The sequence below is a fragment of the Heptranchias perlo genome, chromosome 4 (assembly GCF_035084215.1).
Source record: "Heptranchias perlo isolate sHepPer1 chromosome 4, sHepPer1.hap1, whole genome shotgun sequence".
In the NCBI taxonomy this organism is placed as follows: Eukaryota; Metazoa; Chordata; class Chondrichthyes; order Hexanchiformes; family Hexanchidae; genus Heptranchias; species Heptranchias perlo.
This window is the reverse complement of record NC_090328.1, coordinates 52,911,718-52,930,754: the sequence shown is the minus strand read 5'-3', so window position 1 is coordinate 52,930,754 and position 19,037 is coordinate 52,911,718. Positions and strand designations below refer to the sequence as shown.

The 19,037-nt window shown below is 44.1% G+C and overlaps 1 protein-coding gene across 4 annotated transcripts in view; it reads left to right on the top strand.

Moving 5' to 3' along the window:
* Positions 1-19,037, top strand: part of fbxl17 (F-box and leucine-rich repeat protein 17) — a 667,009-nt gene that overhangs the window by 603,916 nt on the left and 44,056 nt on the right. The gene's annotated exons all lie outside the window — the stretch shown is intronic.

Sequence of the window (19,037 nt, the reverse complement as noted above, 5' to 3'; positions counted from 1 at the left end):
ACAGCACTCATCTATCTTCTTGGTTACACCTTCAAAAAACTCAATCAAATTCGTGAGACATGATTTTCCTCTCACAAAACCATGCTGACTGTTCCTAATCAGTCCCTGCTTCTCCAAATGCCTGCAGATCCTGTCTCTCAGAATACCCTCTAACAACTTACCCACTACAGATGTCAGGCTCACCGGTCTGTAGTTCCCAGGCTTTTCCCTGCCGCCCTTCTTAAACAAAGGCACAACATTTGCTACCCTCCAATCTTCAGGCACCTCACCTGTAGCGGTGGATGATTCAAATATCTCTGCTAGGGGAACCGCAATTTCCTCCCTAACCTCCCATAACGTCCTGGGATACATTTCATCAGGTCCCGGAAATTTATCTACCTTGATGCGCGTTAAGACTTCCAGCACCTCCCTCTCTGTAATATGTACACTCCTCAAGACATCACTATTTATTTGCCCAAGTTCCCTAACATCCATGCCTTTCTCAACCGTAAATACCGATGTGAAATATTCATTCAGGATCTCACCCATCTCTTGTGGTTCCGCACATAGATGACCTTGTTGATCCTTAAGAGGCCCTACTCTCTTCCTAGTTACTCTTTTGCCCTTTATGTATTTGTAGAAGCTCTTTGGATTCTCCTTTGCCTTATCTGCCAAAGCAATCTCATGTCCCCTTTTTGCCCTCCTGATTTCTCTCTTAACTCTACTCCGGCAATCTCTGTACTCTTCAAGGGATCCACTTGATCCCAGCTGCCTATGCATGTCATATGCCTCCTTCTTCTTTTTGACTAGGGCCACAATCTCCCGAGTCATCCAAGGTTCCCTACTTCTACCAGCCTTGCCCTTCAATTTATAAGGAATGTGCTTACCCTGAACCCTGGTTAACACACTTTTGAAAGCCTCCCACTTACCAGACGTCCCTTTGCCTGCCAACAGACTCTCCCAATCAACTTCTGAAAGTTCCTGTCTAATACCATCAAAATTGGCCTTTCCCCAATTTAGAATTTTAACTTTTGGGCCAGACCTATCATTCTCCATAGCTATCTTAAAACTAATGGAATTATGATCACTGGTCCCAAAGTGATCCCTCACTAACACTTCTGTCACCTGCCCTTCCTTATTTCCCAAGAGGAGGTCAAGCTTTGCCCCCTCTCTAGTCAGGCCATCCACATACTGAATGAGAAATTCCTCCTGAATACACTCAACAAATTTCTCTCCATCCAAGCCCCTAATGCTATGGCTGTCCCAGTCAATGTTGGGAAAGTTAAAGTCCCCTACTATTACCACCCTATTTTTCTTGCAGCTGTCTGTAATCTCCTTACATATTTGCTCCTCAATTTCCCGTTGACTATTTGGGGGTCTGTAGTACAATCCTATCAAAGTGATCTCTCCCTTCTTATTTTTCAGTTCTACCCATATGGACTCAGTGGGCGAACCCTCGGATATATCCCCTCTCACTACTGCCGTGATGTTCTCCCTAATCAAGAACGCAACTCCCACTCCTCTCTTACCTCCTGCTCTATCTTTCCTATAGCATCTGTACCCTGGAACATTGAGCTGCCAGTCCTGCCCCTCCCTAAGCCATGTTTCAGTAATAGCTATAACATCCCAGTCCCATGTACCCATCCATGCCCTGAGTTCATCTGCCTTGCCCATCAGACTTCTTGCATTGAAATAAATGCAGTTTAATCTAGACTTCCCTTGGTCTTTGCCCTGCTTTCTCAGACCATCTGTCCGGTCATGTTTTGTACACTCTCCCTTACTGCCTTTTGTTTCTGTCACCACTTTACTTCCCACTGACTTCCTGCATCGGTTCCCATCCCCCTGCCACATTAGTTTAAACCCTCCCCAACAGCACTAGCAAACACTCCCCCTAGGACATTGGTTCCAGACCTGCCCAGATGCAGACCGTCCAATTTGTACTGGTCCCACCTTCCCCAGAACCGGTTCCAATGGCCCAGGAATTTGAATCCCTCCCTCTTGCACCATCTCTCAAGCCACATATTCATCCTAGCTATCCTGTCATTCCTACTCTGACTAGCCGTGGCATTGGTAGCAATCCTGAGATTACTACCTTTGAGGTCCTACTTTTTAGTTTAACTCCTAACTCCCTAAATTCAGCTTGTAGGACCTCATCCCGTCATCACCAGTCTCTCTCCTCTGGCACTATCCCCACCTCCTTCAAATCTGGTTATCACATCTCTTCTCAAGAAACCCACACTAAACCCCTCCACTCTCTCCACTTACTATCAATCTCAAACCTTCCATTCTCGTCATCCATAGTCTCGAGACCTCACCTGTCAATCATAAATGATGGTCTCTGCATTTATGACTGTGACTCCCTTCCTCACCTCACCCTCTTCAATCTACTTTCTGCCTTTGATCACATTGCATATTTCATCCTCTTTCAACATTTCTCCTCTACAGCCCACCTCCAAGGCACTACCCTTTTCTGGTTCCACTCTTACCTAATTCAATTTAGGCACGTTATTGCTGTCAGCAGCTTCTTTTCCTCTGCTTGCATGGTCCTCTTTGGTGTACTCCAGGGATCGATCCTTGGCCCCTCTGCCTTGACTGTCTACATGCTGCCCCTCGGCGACATTATACAGAAACATTGTGTCAACTTCCACATGTATGTTGACAACACCCAACTCAATCTTGCTGCAACCTCCATTGACCCAAAGGTTGTTGCCCCATTTTCAAATTACCTGTCTGATAAAAAGGCCTCCAATTGAATGTTGACAAGACTAAAGCCAATCTCTTTGGCTCACAGCAGCACCTCCATTCTCTACCCTGGATTTCATCAAAATGCTACCTGCCATCTCAAGATGAGTTAGGAAACATAGAAACATAGAAAATAGGAGCGAGAGTAGACCATTCAGCCCTTCGAGCCTGTTTCGCCATTCATTATGATCATGGCTGATCCTCTATCTCAATACCATATTCCCGCTCTCTCCCCATACCCCTTGATGCCTTTTGTGTCTAGAAATCTGTCTATCTCCTTCTTAAATATATTCAGTGACTTGGCCTCCACAGCCTTCTGTGGTAGAGAATTCCACAGGTTCACCACCCTCTGAGTGAAGACATTTCTCCTCATCTCAGTCCTAAACGTCCTACCCCGTATCCTGAGACTGTGACCTCTCGATCTGGACCCCCCAGCCAGGGGAAACATCCTCCCTGCATCCAGTCTGTCTAGCCCTGTCAGAATTTTATATGGTTCAGTGAGGTCCCCTCTCATTCTTCTAAACTCAAGTGAACACAGGCTGAGTTGACCCAATCTCTCCTCATTCGACAGTCCTGCCATCCCAGGAATCATTCTGGATCAGGAAGTGAGTCACCTTGTTGTCTTGCTCAACTTTTTCCCCCACATCCGTCCCTCTGCGATATTATTGGCCTCAATAAGCTGCACTGTCACTGTCGTGCTGACTTAGTGTTTTCAGTGATGGTGTTCCTCACTGCTGCTCCCCCTGCCCCACCACTAGTTACATTTCTCTAGTGCTGTTTACGAGACAGCTTTTCCTTTGGAAGAAGAGAAGACAATGCTAGAGGCACTTGAGTGGCGTGAACACTTCCCCAATCTCTGAGCCCTTCCTGCTGCTGCCCCCCCTCCCCCACCAGCTTCTTGAGACATTCCTACACATGTGCTTCTCTCTGCTCAAACACTGATGATGCCCTTTAACTGCCTGCGGTCTTTTAAAGACTGCAGCAACACTCTAGCTTTCCACCACTGGCAGGGAGGGAGGTAATGAGGAGCAGTATTCTTGCTCGAAATCCACTCTGCTTTGGTAATGAGGGCCCCGGGAGGAAAAGCCTGCAGATTAGTGGTGGAGTCACGTGGGCAGGCGGTGGTCGCTAACCCTCGAATTGGAGAAAGTCCAGCAACTCCATGCGTTTAATCTTCACACATACCATCTGCTCCACTATCACCGGTGATAGTGGAAAGTCCACTATCACCGGACTTCTCACCCCTTGTTCTCTCTGATCCAGCATTGGCAGTCATTCATTCATCCATTACACTCTTTTCCACTAGAATTCTCTACCTGGTCCTCTCGGCCTTGCCTATTCTCTCCCCACTTTCGAAAAAATCCTCAAAAACCCACCTCTTTGACCATGCATTCAGTTTCTCATTCTTACTTCTCTCTGCCTTTCCTCCTCATTGTAAAGATCTCTGATGTTTTCCTGGATGTGAGGAGCGCAAGTTGTTGTAATCATCTTCATTCGTAATTTTCGTTGTAAATAGTGTTATATTTTAAAAGTACTTATGTGATTTTATTGAGGACAATGAGAAGTAAGTAAGCTCCCCTAATGGCTGAGTGCAGGGGTACCCACTAAGTTTAGATCAAGGACCACAGACCCAAGCAGTGACTTTCTCGACAGCTGCTCTCCCAGACTCATCAGAGGACAACTCTCTATGTTTATTTTGAACAAGTAGCTGAAAGATAATTACCAACTGAAATCGAAAGCTATTGCTCATGAACATAATCAGTTTTTATATGGAAGTACTTTTTTTAACTAGGTTTCCAATATTTGTTTCCACAAACTAACTGTCTGAAGCTTAGTTGTCGACCTCATTATCTCTGTACCTTTTCCATCCAAGTACCAAGAGGACATGCTGGAAAACCACCACCATAGATGTACCTCAGCTAAGAACTCCCAGCAGCGGAAAGCTTACCAGTGCTCTGTGTCCATAGATTGTATGGTTTTAACATGTTAAACTTCAGAAATACCCCACTGCATACTTGGCAGCCCCTAAGCCTGGACTCTTGCCATCCTGCACTTAAGCTGTTTGAACTTGGGTAAGTATGTGGAATTTGCTGCCCCAGGAAGCTGTGGAAGCTACATCATTAGATAAATTTAAAACAGAAATAGACAGTTTCCTAGAAGTAAAGGGAATTAGGGGTTATGGGGAGCGGGCAGGAAATTGGACATGAAGCTGAGTTCGGATCGGTCAATACCCTGTGGGTGGCGGAGAGGTCCCAGGGGCTATGTGGCCGGGTCCTGCTCCGACTTCTTGTGTTCTTTAGATTTGTGGTTGGGATCAGATCAGCCATGATCTTATTGAATGACGGAGCAGGCTCGAGGGGCCGATTGGCCTACTCCTGCTCCAATTTCTTATGTTCTTATGTTCTTATCACTACAAGGAGAGAGCATGCTCTCTATATCAGGGAAGCAGAAACTTCACTTGTGTACATTTCTCAGCAGCTTCGTGATTTTAAAAAAATAATGTCCCAGAAATTGCTCGAAGTGGCGAAGCAACAGTGCTCGCCACTCCATAGATTTATACTAACCCACTGGAGGAAGTGCACCCAGTAATACTAACTTACTGGGTGCACTTCCTCCAATAGGAAGTGGAGAAGAGCCCAGCGTTACCTCCAGTGAAGCTAGGACCCATGGGAGAAGTGAGAGGATCACTCTCTCCCCTCGACCAATCAGATTGCAGCATTTTTGACACGCTGCGAATAGTTTCTGTGAACTAGAACGTAAAATCCAGGAACTGAGAAGTACCACATTAAAATCATTTGTAAAAACAATTATAGACAGCAAAAAAGAGAGTGTAAGAAATAATTGAATTAAATAAAAGAGACAGAAGGAAAATGTAAAAAAAAAAATTTTTTAAATGACCAAAAATTATTAAAATAAGAAGTAATGAGACTCCACATTTTTAAAAGTTAATTTTTAGTTGTTTGGCAGTCAATAAAAGATCTAGTATGTTTAAGTGTACCTGTTTTGTGGTGATTTTAGTTACTTTTCAGCTGGGCAGAAGAGCAAGTTGGCACTGGTCTGTTGATTCCAGCCGGCGAAGTTGTCATATCGCCAGCGAACCAGGAGGAGCAAGTTCCAGATTTCCGCGTTTGACTGTGCATGTGCGAACGCCAGAACTTGCTCCTCGATTTCATCACTAACAACTAGAGCACTGTTGAGCTCACCGTTCCTTTTTAAGCAATTTCTGGGCCAATGTGTTGGAGCTGAGGTTTTCTAAATTTCTGACTACATACTGTGTGGAAACTGCTGAGCTGGTAAAACTACAGTATCTGCATAATCATCTTTCAGGGTCTAAATTACACCATAAGTGACAGGACCCTGACAGACCAATTGAGGAGGTGTTTGAAGTGATTTTTAAAGTTATGTAACACATACCTGGCTGTCTGATCACTTCTAAAAGGTTATTCTATAGTTTTTGTGATTAGCTTAGAGGACAATAATCCTCCTGTCCAGCAACATCTACAGCCATACAGATATATCAACTGGAGCAGGTTTTCCCAAGAAATGGGAATTTGTCGACATCCTGTTTGACTGAGAATAGATCGGTAGCGACTTGTTTCAGGCTGTAAATGAATTTTTCCGAGATGTACGAAAACCCTTCAATAGCAAAAAAGTGTTGGTTGAAATGACCAAGTATGGAATTTTGTGATCTTGTAAATATTGAAATTTTATTGCAAATTAGAAATTATCTGGTAACTTGCAGAATGCTTTTGGAATTATAGAAATTTTAGGTTTTGATTTAAAATAAAGTAAATCTTATAATGAATTCATTTAAAGAGGTGTGGAAAAAGACTATAAAATATATGTATTACATATTTAAGCTTTGCTAGAAACATGATGCTTTTCCATTTCAGTTAAAATGGTGTTCTAAGGTATTAGTGTTTTTGAGCTATGTGTTTTTGAGCTATGCTCTGCAGATGATTTTTTATAAATATTGGTGTGGCATCACTTAACCCAGCCAGACCTACCTGCCTCTTCCATATCTGGTATGGTGACAGATGTGATAGTGAGCTTAATGTGTCTGGTCACTCTATTACATACTGTACAGGAAAGGAGATAAGATGTAAGAGGTTGGACTATGCTGTTGCAATCAGCTCATCCTTCAAAATACCAGACTTGCAGAGTAACAGGAATTAATTAACTGTAAAAAAAAAATTAAATGTTTGCTTGGCAGTTTTTCAACATGATCCAGCTAAAGCAAGCAAAATAGATTCATCTACATTATTTGTGTACCCCCCTCCCTCCCCTTGGTCCATCCTTTTGCTTATCTGCATCATCCATGAACAGGGGGTCAGCTTTCAGATGTATAAGAGGTAAATTCATCTCCTCCCCAACTCACTCCATTCCATGCATGTTTGCTGTGCTGTCTGATTCATTTGTGGATTAGCCAGAACTTCCTGCAGCATGACATCGACAAGATGGGGGAAACAGGCTGCCTAGGGAGATGGTGGAAGCAGATAGCATTGATTCATTCAAATGCAAATTAGATAGCTTTCATTCAGGAAATAATATTTTGGGATACAGTTTGAGTAATTTGAGACAGTACATGTGGTAAGTATCACATGCTTGGGAGGAAAAATGTGATTTTGGACCTATGAATCCCAAAGCTTCCCACCACTGGGGGTTTTCCTCGGCTTATGTCTGGGTTGTTGTAGATTAATTGATAGAGATGATTGCCATGATTAGTCAACAACTGCAATATGGTTTTATCATGCGACTACCAGGATGATAGAAGGCGAACTAGATGGACCGTGGTCTTTTTGTTTCCCTTCCCAGCTGTTCAGTCAGGCTGAACCTTGTGTCCAACCTCGGGGTCCGGTTCATCTTTGAGCTGCATTTCAAATTACACATCCAGTCTATCCTCCGCCTATGTGCCTAACTCATCCCATCGCCGTCAACACCCTCAACTATGCTTTCATCACCTCTAGGCTTGATATATTCAACATTCGCCTCAGCTTCACCCTGCAGCTCCAATTGATCTTTCTAAATTCTTCTGCAATGTCACCTCTGTCTCCACTTTCAACCGCCTCCTCAAAATCTACCTGGTGCACTCGGCTACCTCCCATAACTGCTCTCTCACTTCCTGCTTAGTGTCCTCTGATCCATTGTTGAGATGGTTGCTGCATGAAAAACACTATGTAAGTACAGGTGGTTTTCTGTGTGGGTCATAACCAGGCAAACATATACTCGTATAACCTGGATTCAGTGGTTGGATCACAAAGGCAAGTAGTTTCTGCTGAAGCTCCACACCAGCTGGTGGAAGCATCGTTTGCTGGAGTACAGTGTGTGCCCAATGTTCTCACATTTTTTATGTTGAATTATGGTCTTCATGATGTGGCTCGTGCGGAGTTCCTGGTGTCTGCTATCCACCTAGTGAGTTAAACTGTGCTTATCAGTTGTCTAATGACCAACTGGTGACTATCTTTTGGGGGTGAGTGAGTGGGGTCTCTTTGGATCCAAGGTGGCAGGTCTGATGATTGGAACCAGGTTGATCCTCTGTGGCAGAGTTGGTAATCTGAGTTTGTAATACTCCAGGGCACTGTTGATGATAGGCCAGCAGACTGATACATTGATGTTTCCTGGAAGGATAGATCTGTCATTGGAGCTCAGATTCTTCCCACTCGGCTCCAGATAACCTTCTAATGCCCTGATGGGTAGAATGGTTTTTACTCGACAGGCAACAGGAGGCTTACCTGTGCTCACTGCCTCTAAGTGACATCCGAGGGTTCTAAAAGAGGTGGCTGCAGAGATAGTGGATGCATTGGTTGTGATCTTCCAAAATTCCCTAGATTCTAGAACGGTCCCAGCGGATTGGAAGGTGGCAAATGTAACACCACTATTCAAGAAAGGAGGGAGAAATAAAACATGGAACTACAGGCCAGTTAGCCTGACATCAGTTGTCAGGAAAATGCTGGAATCCATTATTAAGGAAGTGGTAACAGGACACTTAAAAAATCATAATATGATTAGGCAGAGTCAACATGGTTTTATGAAAGGGAAATCGTGTTTGACAAATTTATTTTGAAGTTTTTTGAGGATGTGACTAGCAGGGTAGATAAAGGGGAACCAGTGGATGTAGTATATTTGGATTTTCAAAAGGCATTTGATAAGGTGCCACATAAAAGATTGTTACACAAGTTAAGGGCTCATGGGGTTGGGGGTAATATATTGGCATGGATAGAGAATTGGTTAACGGACAGAAAACAGAGTAGGGATAAACAGGTCATTTTCAGGTTGGCAGGCTATAACTAGTGGGGTGCCGCAAGGATCGGTGCTTGGGCCTCAGCTGTTTACAATCTATGTTAATGACTTAGGTGAAGGGACTGAGTGTAATGTATCCAAGTTTGCTGACAATACAAAGCTAGGTGGGAAAGTAAGCTGTGAGGAGGACACAAAGGGTCTGAAAAGGGATATCGACAGGTTAAGTGAGTGGGCAAGAAGGTGGCAGATGGAGTATAATGTGGGGAAATGGAAGGTCATTCACTTTGGTAGGAAGAATAGAAAAACAGATTATTTTTTAAATGTTGTGAAACTACTAAATGTTGGTGTTCGGAGAGATTTGTGTGTCCTCGTACAAGAAACACAAAAAGTTAGCATGCAGGTACAGCAAGCAATTAGGAAAGCAAATGGCACATTGGCCTTTATTGCAAGGGGGTTGGAGTACAAGAGTAAGGAAGTCTTGCTGCAATGGAACAGGGCTTTGGTGGGACCACACCTGGAGTACTGCGTACAGTTTTGGTCTCCTTATCAAAGGAAGGATATAGTTGCCTTGGAGGCGATGCAACGAAGATTCACTGGATTGATTCCTGGGATGAAAGGGTTATCCTATGAGGAGAGGTTGAGTAGAATGGGCTTATACTCTCTGGAGTTTAGAAAAATGAGAGGTGATCTCATCGAAACAATTAAGATTCTGAGGGGGCGTGACAGGATAGATACTGAGAGGTTGTTTCCCCTGGCCGGAGAGTCTAGAACTGGGGGGCATAATCGCAGGATAAGGGGTTGGCCATTTACGACTGAGATGAGGAGGAATTTTTTCACTCGGAGGGTTGTGAATCTTTGGAATTCTCTACCCCAGAGGGCTGTGGATGCTGAGTCGTTGAGTATATTCAAGGCTGAGATAGATAGATTTTTGGACTCTAGGGGAATCAAGGGATATGGGGATTGGGCGGGAAAGTGGAGTTGAGGTCGAAGATCAGCCATGATCTTGTTGAATGGCGGAGCAGGCTCGAGGGGCCATATGGCCTACTCCTGCTCCTATTTCTCATGTTCTCATGTTAAGCTGTGCAGTTTTAACTCCAGCATTTCCTTCTGCATATATGTGGGCCCTTGGCTGTTACCAACCTGCATCTAAATTCTTTGGATTTGAGTAAGTTGGTTGTGCTGTACAGTGAGAATGTGTGCACTCAATATTGGGCAAACACAAACTCTGCCTCTGGATTTCTCAGTCATTTGTTTTGAATACTCTTAGTCATGATGATAGGTTTCTTTGTGAGTCAGATACCCAAATAACCAAAAAATATCAGTTTAACTTAGTGCCAGCACAGAACTCAAGGATATAAATACAAAGTGAGACTGGAGCTCAGAAGATTTTTTTCCCTAGAGTACTGGATATGTAGAATAGACTTTCATCACAGGCAGTTAATTCTGTATCGATGAACTTCTTTAAAAGAGAACAGGATCAATATCTGGATAAGAAAATGATTGAAGCTTATGAGGATAAGCATGAATATGGTTGGTCAAATAGTCTATGGAACTTCCTGTACTGCTGGAACAGAGATGTTTTCAGTGTAGGGTTCTCAGCTTCTTTTACCAAAACACTCCTGTATAACTTTACAAGCATCTTTCTGTGAACTTTTCCTGTGTACTGTCAAAAACTAAATGAAACTTAAGAAAGGTAGGGAACTATTTTGTTAGACAAATACATCCCAATTTGTAACCAGTTATTATTCGTAGCTCATTTGTAAGGGGGAAACACATCCCTCCTTATACGGCCTAATGTGCTAAACTTGGAGTGTTTGCATTTGCCAAGAGTCCTGAACTGAACCAACACTAATGAGTTGTTGTTCCTGAGCAATATGAAGTATTTATGTTATTATAACGAGTTGTTGTGATCTGGAATGCCCTGCCTGAAAGGGTGGTGGAAACAGATTTGATAGCAACTTTCAAAAGGGAATTGGATAAATATTTGAAACAGAGAAATTTACAGGGTTATGGGGAAAGAGCAGTAGAGTGGGACTAATTGGATAGCTCTTTCAAAGAGCCAGCACAGACACAATGGTCTGAATGGCCTTCTGTGATGTATGATTCTATGAAGTAATGTTTTCCCGGGCACACCAGGAATTCCTGTAGTATCTCAGACTGCTGTTTGGGTTGAATAATGCTGTTTGTGTCAATAATGTGTAATTTTGTCACCCAAATTTAACCCTCCACAAGTTACTCATTCAAAATATTGAAGCCCACACAAAATCCCACATTCCCATCCTTGACTTCATCATAATAGTTGCTAGCGCCTCAAATCTCCTCGTGACTCTTTCTCAGCACCCTGGTATTTATCCCAGGGTGCTGAGAAAGACTTGTGAGGAGATTTGAGGTGCTAACGATCATTATGTTGGAGTTACGGGACATTAGGAGGGACCAGTGGATTGGAAGCAGGCCAATTCAACACGCATTCAAAAACGGGGATAAAACAGACCCATCAATTGCACCTCCATTACATGTAAAATAATAGAATTGATCATCAGGAGTAAACCCGAAAAGTACAAGTATAACAACTTAGTAAACAGTAGCCGAAGTGGATTCAGAAGGGGAAGATCCTGCCTGACCATCCTGCTCAACTTCTTTGAGGAAGTAACATCCCAAGTGGACTGTGTAAAGCTCCACTACATAGTGTACCTAGATTTCCAAAAGACATTTGACAAAATCCCTCATAAAGGCTATCAGCCAAACTCAAATCTGGGAGATTCAGGGTAAATCCTGGGAATAGATAAGGAACTGGTTGAAGGGTAGAAATCAACAAGTACTGCTTGGAGGAGTTAAATTGGGGTAGGGGGAGTATCGAGTGGGATGCTCCAGGGCTCAGTGTTGGAACCACTGTTGTTTCTCACTTACATAAATGACCTTGGCTGAGAAACTGAATGGAAAATGGTCAAATTTGCTGTTGACGCTAAACTGAGAGGTCAGTGGAACCAGCGAAAGCAACCTAAAAATGAGCCAGTTGGACAAAATAAGTGTGTGAGCAGTGTAATGGCAGAGTGGCAGACAAACGAAAATTACTGCACATGGGATGGAAAAATAAGCAACATACACATACTCCACAAATGGTGTTGAAATAGCTACGAATGAAATGGAAAGTCTTCGTAAATGCTGCACTAAACATGTCCAACCAATACAGAGCAGCAATCAACAAAGCCGATACATAGCCAAAACAGCTGAATATAAGTTAGAGGAAGTCATGATCACACTGTACAGTGTTCTGGTCAGACTACACCTTGAGTGCTATGTCCAGTTCTGGTCACTGAGACATGAGGGAGATATTCGAGCATTGGAGGCTGTGCAGAGAAGATCCACAAAGCCGAACCCTGGTGTCAGGGATCTGAGAAATGATGAAAGACTGGGGAGACTTGCGCTTTTCAGCCTGGAAAGGAGGAGTCTGAGAGGTAATCTTATAGACGCACATAAAATAGTAAATGGTATGGAAAAAGTAAATCTGGAATATTAGTTCAAATTATGTTGTGGGATTAAGACAGGAGATACTGTTTCAAATTAGTAAAAGGTAATTTTAGGACTGATATCAGGTAGTTCTTCACGCAGAGTGTGTCCAACACTTGGAATCAACTTTCAGATAAAGTGGTGGTGGTGGTGAAAACCCTGGAATCGTTTAAGAGACATTAGATACTGAAATTGATTCACTGTGTGGTGCTTCTGGATAGATGAAGCAATATGAAGCAGAATGGTACTCCTCAACCATAATTATCTTGAAATGGGATCCCACACATAGGGCGTGCTATAGAAGTGTAAGTTGTTGCTCGATTTCCTTAGGGAAACATTTCATAGTGTTTGTCTTCTTGGGGGTTTTAACAGTTGGTAACTGTTTGAAATCTAATCAAGTCAATGATGGAGCAGATTGTACATGGTCCGTGGAAGGTGTGAGCTGAATGGCCTTACTTAGTTCCTTATTTCCATTTCTCATCCCATACTTTCTTATATTCTTAATGGCAGCAGTGGCAATTATAGCATGCCTCATCGAACAACATCTTAGACTTTCTTTCAGTATGTAGAATTTTTTTTTGTGAGATGAAGTTCTGAATTTGAAGTGTGTTTCCGAAATGTGGAATAAAGAGCTTTGTATAAGAAGTAACTTATCATTACTGTCATACTCAGTTTTTGTCCAGCTGAGTAATGTTGTGAAGACTGCATGAGGTGTACCCTGTTTATAGTGAGCATCCAAGAGGCTCACTAATAATATGGTGCTTGTGTGCAACACAAAAACTTGTTACCGACCACTGACTGAACAGAACATGTCATAATGTTAAGGCTCCTCAAATATAGTAGTTACACTACTCTCAAAAACCGTTTTCTTTTTGTAGTTGGAGCTGCTTTCATGTGTAAAATGTAATTTTTTTTTACATTTTTACCTTTAATTAAAAAAGAGATTCATTTATATGGTGCTTTACCAAGTCTCTCGGAAATATCTCAAAACACTTGGCCTACAATGAATTAATCTGAAAGGCAGTGCCTGTTGTTATGTAAGCAAACACAGCAGCTTTCATAAACAGCAATTCATCATCAGTTAATCTGTTTTTGGTGGTATTGAGGGAGAAATATTGGCCAGGACACTAAGAAAGCACCCCGCTCTTCTTCAAATATGTCTACCTGAACCACCAGAATGGGCAGACAGCCCTCAGTTTAACATCTCATTCAAAGAACAATACCCCCAACAGTACAGCACCTCCTCAGTACCATATCAGATTGTCAGTCTATATTAAGTCCTGCAGTGGCACTTAAAAAGAGGCTATTCTGATAGTATGGTGTAAGATGGTAACTGACTGTAAATATAGCAACAAAAGTTATTAGCTACAGTCATCTCTGTTGTTTATTCATTGGTTAAAGGTACCGTAATATGTGCTGGAAGTCACAATCTGACTTATAGACTTCAGGACACAGGATTACAGCTTCTAAAGGGATGGGGGACATAGTATATTAGCACGCTGCCTTGAACTGGATGTAAATCCAGCCAAGACTGATGAGATGAAGGTCTTCTTTCTCTGCCAAGCATTAGGATCCTCTGCAAAATGAATTTGCTTAATTTCAACCAAGGTCCATGGACCCGATGTTAGCAGGGCTGCGGGTTCTTGGCGGGGGGGCGCCCAGCGAAATGAGTCAGCCACCCGCGCGATCGTAGCATAATTGGATCCACTTACCTTCTCCTCCGGGTTCCCCACTGCTGATCTGCGCGTTGGGCGGGCTGCGCATGCGCAGTAAGATCTGTCAGCTGGAGGAGCTCTATTTAAAGGGGCAGTCCTCCACTGACAGATGCTGCAACAAACAGAAAAAATTATAGCGTGGAGCAGCCCAGGGGGAAGGCTGCTCCCAGTTTAATGATGCCTCACTCCAGGTATCAATACATGGGGTGAGGAGGAACGGGAGGACAGAGATCTTCCCCCCACCGGGCGGGAGGAAGTGGCCTGCCTCTGCCACCAGGAAGGCCTGGCTCGAGGTGGCAGAGGAGGTCACCCGCACCACCAACATATCGCCCACCTGCATACAGTGCAGGAGGCGCTCCAATGACCTCAGTAGGTCAGGCAAAGTGAGTACACTTACTCTTTCCCCTACACTCCGTCTGCCACATCACCGCCCCCACCCCACATCTCCTTCAGCACTGCCAACACTACTCTGTCACATCACCCCTCATACCCACTCAAACCTCATCCTCATCTTACCTGCACCTACTCACCTCGCCAGTACTCATCCCGCCACTACCACTCAACCCAATCCTCATACAATCTCGTGGCTCTATCTCATACTCACCCTCTCGTGCATCTCTTTCACGGCCAGCCTCACTCAACCTGCCACTACCTGTGCTGCAGCCACAGGGCATGCATCACATATGTGCAGTAGGCAGCGTAAGGCAAACGTGTTGTGAGTATGAAGGGGATGCACAAGGGTGTTTGAGGGTTTGTCATGGTTGTTACTTATATTGAATTTCTGACCAACTCATATTGCATATTATATTGGCACCACTACTGCCACGTCTTCGCGAATCTTGTCTGGTTTGTGCAATAATGCCCTCTCCTGAGGATCACTATGAAGACCCACAACTGATGCCACCCATTGTGTCATTGCAGAGTGGGTGTAGGTGTATTTGCAGGGCTCTTTTGCGCAGACGACTGAGAGACGTCAGTGATGTCCCCGGTTGCACCCTGCAAGGATGCGGAGGAGAAGTTGTTGAGGGCAGTGGTGACTTTGACAGCGACAGGTAAGAAGATGGTGCTCGGGCCAGCCAGGAGCAGCTCGGCATGAAGGAGGCTGCAGATGTCCACGACTACATGTCGAGTGACTCTGAGCCTCCGTGTGCACTGCTGCTCAGAGAGGTCCAGGAAGCTGAGCCTCGGTCTGTGGACCCTGTGGCGAGGGTAGTGCCCTCTGCAACGGATCTCTCTCTGCGGTAGCCCTCCCTCCTGCTGTACAGGTGGATGTGTCACAGCACTGTGTTGTGGAGCTCCACGTGTCAGAGGTGGACGGCGTGGATGGCGAGGCTGGTGAGGCTGGTGATGCTGTTCACCCTCCGAGGAAGTCATGACTGCAGCTACGGCGGCCCCCATCCGGAAGATGTACATCTGAGGGGGTCCGCAAGGTAGGTACATGTCTCTGGACCCCGGGGTAAGTGTGCAAGTTGGTGACTTTGATTGTCAGGAGGAGGGTGGTGGAGGCCAGACTTTGTCGCAAGTGACAGAGTGGCCTCCTGCAATGAGTGAGGGTCTCCCCACCCCCCCCCCCAACCTGTCAAATGGACCTTTGCAGCTGTCACAGGCTGACAGCTGCAACACGTCCATTTAAACTGGGAGTGTTTCCCCCAGTGTGGGAAACAGTCCCAGTTTGCTCTAAAATCCCACCCCTCCGCACATAATCCCTTAATCAGGTCAGTCAATGACCAGAACAAGCAAAATAAATAGCGTCAAGTGGAACCCCGCTGGCTTTAATTGCCTGCGGGATTCCCACCAGCGGGGGCTGCGCGCGCACGCCGGTGCGTCAGCGGGGAACCCGGAAGTGTGCGGGTTCGAGGCGGGCTCCGGTCCCGCTCCGGGATTTCCCGATTTTCGGGGGCCCCCCCCACCAGGAACGCACCTGCTGGCGAACTGGGGAACAGTGATCATAATATTATTAGGTTTAGAATAGTTATGGAAAAGGACAAGGAACAATCAAATGTGAAAATGCTTAACTGGGAGAGGGCAAATTTCATTGAGTTAAAAAGGGATCTTGCCCAGATGGATTGGAATCAAAAATTAGTAGGCAAAACAGTGATTGAACAATGGGAGGCCTAACCAAGGAAGAGTTGGTTTGGGTTCAGAGTGGACACATCCCTATGAGGGGGAAAGGAAGGGCATCCAAAGCTAGAGCTCCCTGGATGACTAAAGATATAGAGATTAAAATGAAACAGAAAAAGGAGGCTTATGACGAATGTGAGGTTCATAATACAGTAGAGAACCAGGTTAAATACAGAAAGTACAGAGGAGATCTAAAAAAAGAGAATAAGAAGGGTAAAGAGAGAGTATGAGAATAGATTAGTGGCTAACATAAAAGGGAACCCAAAAGTCTTTTATAAACGTATAAATAGTAAAACGGTAGTCAAATGAAGCGTGGGTCAGATTAGGGACAAAAAAGGAGATCTTCTTTGGAGGAAGAGGGCATGGCTGAGGCACTAAATGAATACTTTGCATCCGCCTTCACTAGAGAAGAGGATGCTGCCATTGTAGCAGTAAAGGAGGAGGTAGTAGGGGGATATTGGATAGGATAAAAATAGATAAAGAGGAGGTACTTAAAATATTGGCAGTATTCAAAGTAGAAAAGACATCCGATCCAGATGGGATGCACCCTAGGTTACTGAGGGAAGTAAGGGTGGAAATTGCAGAGGCTCTGGCCACAGTCTTCCAATTCTCCTTAGATATGGGGACAGTGTCGGAAGACTGGAGAATTGCAAATGTTACACCCCTGTTCAAAAAAGAGGAGAGGGATGAACTCGACAATTACAGGCCAGTCAGCCTACCGTTGATAACTTTTAGAGACACTAATCCGGGACAAAATTAATTGGCACTTGGAAAAGTGTGGGCTAATAAATGAAAGTCCACATGGATTTGTTAAAAGAAAATCGTGTTTGACTAACTTGATTGAGTTCGTTGATGAAGTAACGGAGAGGGTTGATGAGGGTAGTGCGGTTGATGTGTATATGGACTTTCAAAAGACATTTGATAAAGAACCACATAATAGACTTGTTAGCAAAATTAAAGCACATAGGATTAAAGGGACAGTGGCTGTGTGGATACAAAATTGGCTAGGGGACAGAAAACAGAGAGTAGTGGTGAATGGTTGTTTGTCAGACTGGAGGGAAGTGTACAGTGGTGTTCCCCAGGGGTCATTATTAGGAGACTGCTCTTTTTGATATGTATGAATGACCTGGAATTGGGTGTAGAGGGTGTGATTTCACAGAGGGTGAAAGTTTCCAAATGACACAAAACTCAGAAATGTGGTAAACAATGTGGAAGATAATAACAGACTTCAGGAGGACAAAGACAGACAGGTAAAATGGGCAGACACATGGCAGATGAAATTTAACACAGAGAAGTGTGAAGTGATGCATTTTGGTGGAAAGAATGAGGAGAGGCAATATAAACTAAATGGTACAATTTTAACGAGGAGCAGGAACAGAAAGACCGGGGGGGGTGCACATATACAAATCTTTGAAGGTGGCAGGACAAGTTGAGAAGGCTGTTTCTAAAAAAAAAAGCATATGGGATCCTGGGCTTTATTGATAGAGGCATAGAGTACAAAAGCAAGGAAATTATGCTAAACCTTTATAAAACACTGGTTAGGCCTCAACTGGAGTATTGTGTTCAATTCTGGGCACCACACTTTAGGAAGGATGTCAAGGCCTCAGAGAGGGTGCAGTAGAGATTTACTAGAATGGTGCCAGGGAAGGCGCAAGTTCAGTTATGTGGAGAAGCTGGGGTTGTTCTCCTTAGAACAGAGAAGGTTGTGGGGAGATTTGATGGAGGTGTTCAAAATCATGAACGGTTTTGATAGAGTAAATAAGGAGAAACTGTTTCCAGTGGCAGAGGATCGGTAACCAGAGGAGATAGATTTAAGGTGATCGACAAAAGAGCCAGAGGCGACATGAGGAAACATTTTTTTGCGCAGCGAGTTGTAAAGATTTGAATTGCACTGCCTGAAAGGGTGGTGGAGGTAGATTCAATAGTAACTTTCAAAAGCGAAATAGATATATTTTAAGGGAAAAAAATTACAGGGCTATGGAGAAAGAGCAGGGGAATGGAATTAATTGGATAGTTCTTCCAAAGAGCCAGCACAGCCACGATGGGCCAAATGGCCTCCTCCTGTGCTGTACCTACCATGATGATACTATGATGAACCAGAGGAAACATGAGGAAACATTTTTTTACGCAGTGAGTTGTTATGATCTGGAATGCACTGCCTGAAAGGGTGGTGGAAGCAGATTCAATCATAACTTTCAAAAGGGAATTGGATAAATACTTGAAGAGAAAACATTTACAGGGCTATGGGGCAAGAGGAGGGGAATGGGACTAATTGGATAGCTCTTTCAAAGAGCCTGCACAGGCACGATGGGCTGAATGGCCGCCTTCTATGCTGCACCATTCTCTGATTCTATGATGATATCTGAATTCTTGCATTCCGCTTTCCCTTTTACTTCATCCTTCCCTCAATCACATCTCTATTTAATGAGGGGGTAGTGAAACAATTCGGGGTAATTCAGGTAGATCTGGAATCAATTGTGGTGTGAAGTGAGCCTCCAAACCACTGAGCTGCCTGCTGCCTTCCCTTTGGTGATTTTAAATTGCGGTGAATGTTATTGTTTTTTAGGAAAGGGGGGATTCATTGAGTGTGTCATCTCCAGCTACACTCAACCCTTCCCAGTCATCAAGTTAAGAACAGTAAGAGTGAGCTTGATGTGGAGATGCTGGTGATGGACTGGGGTGGACAAATGTAAGGACTTGCACAACACCAGGTTATAGTCCAACAGTTTTATT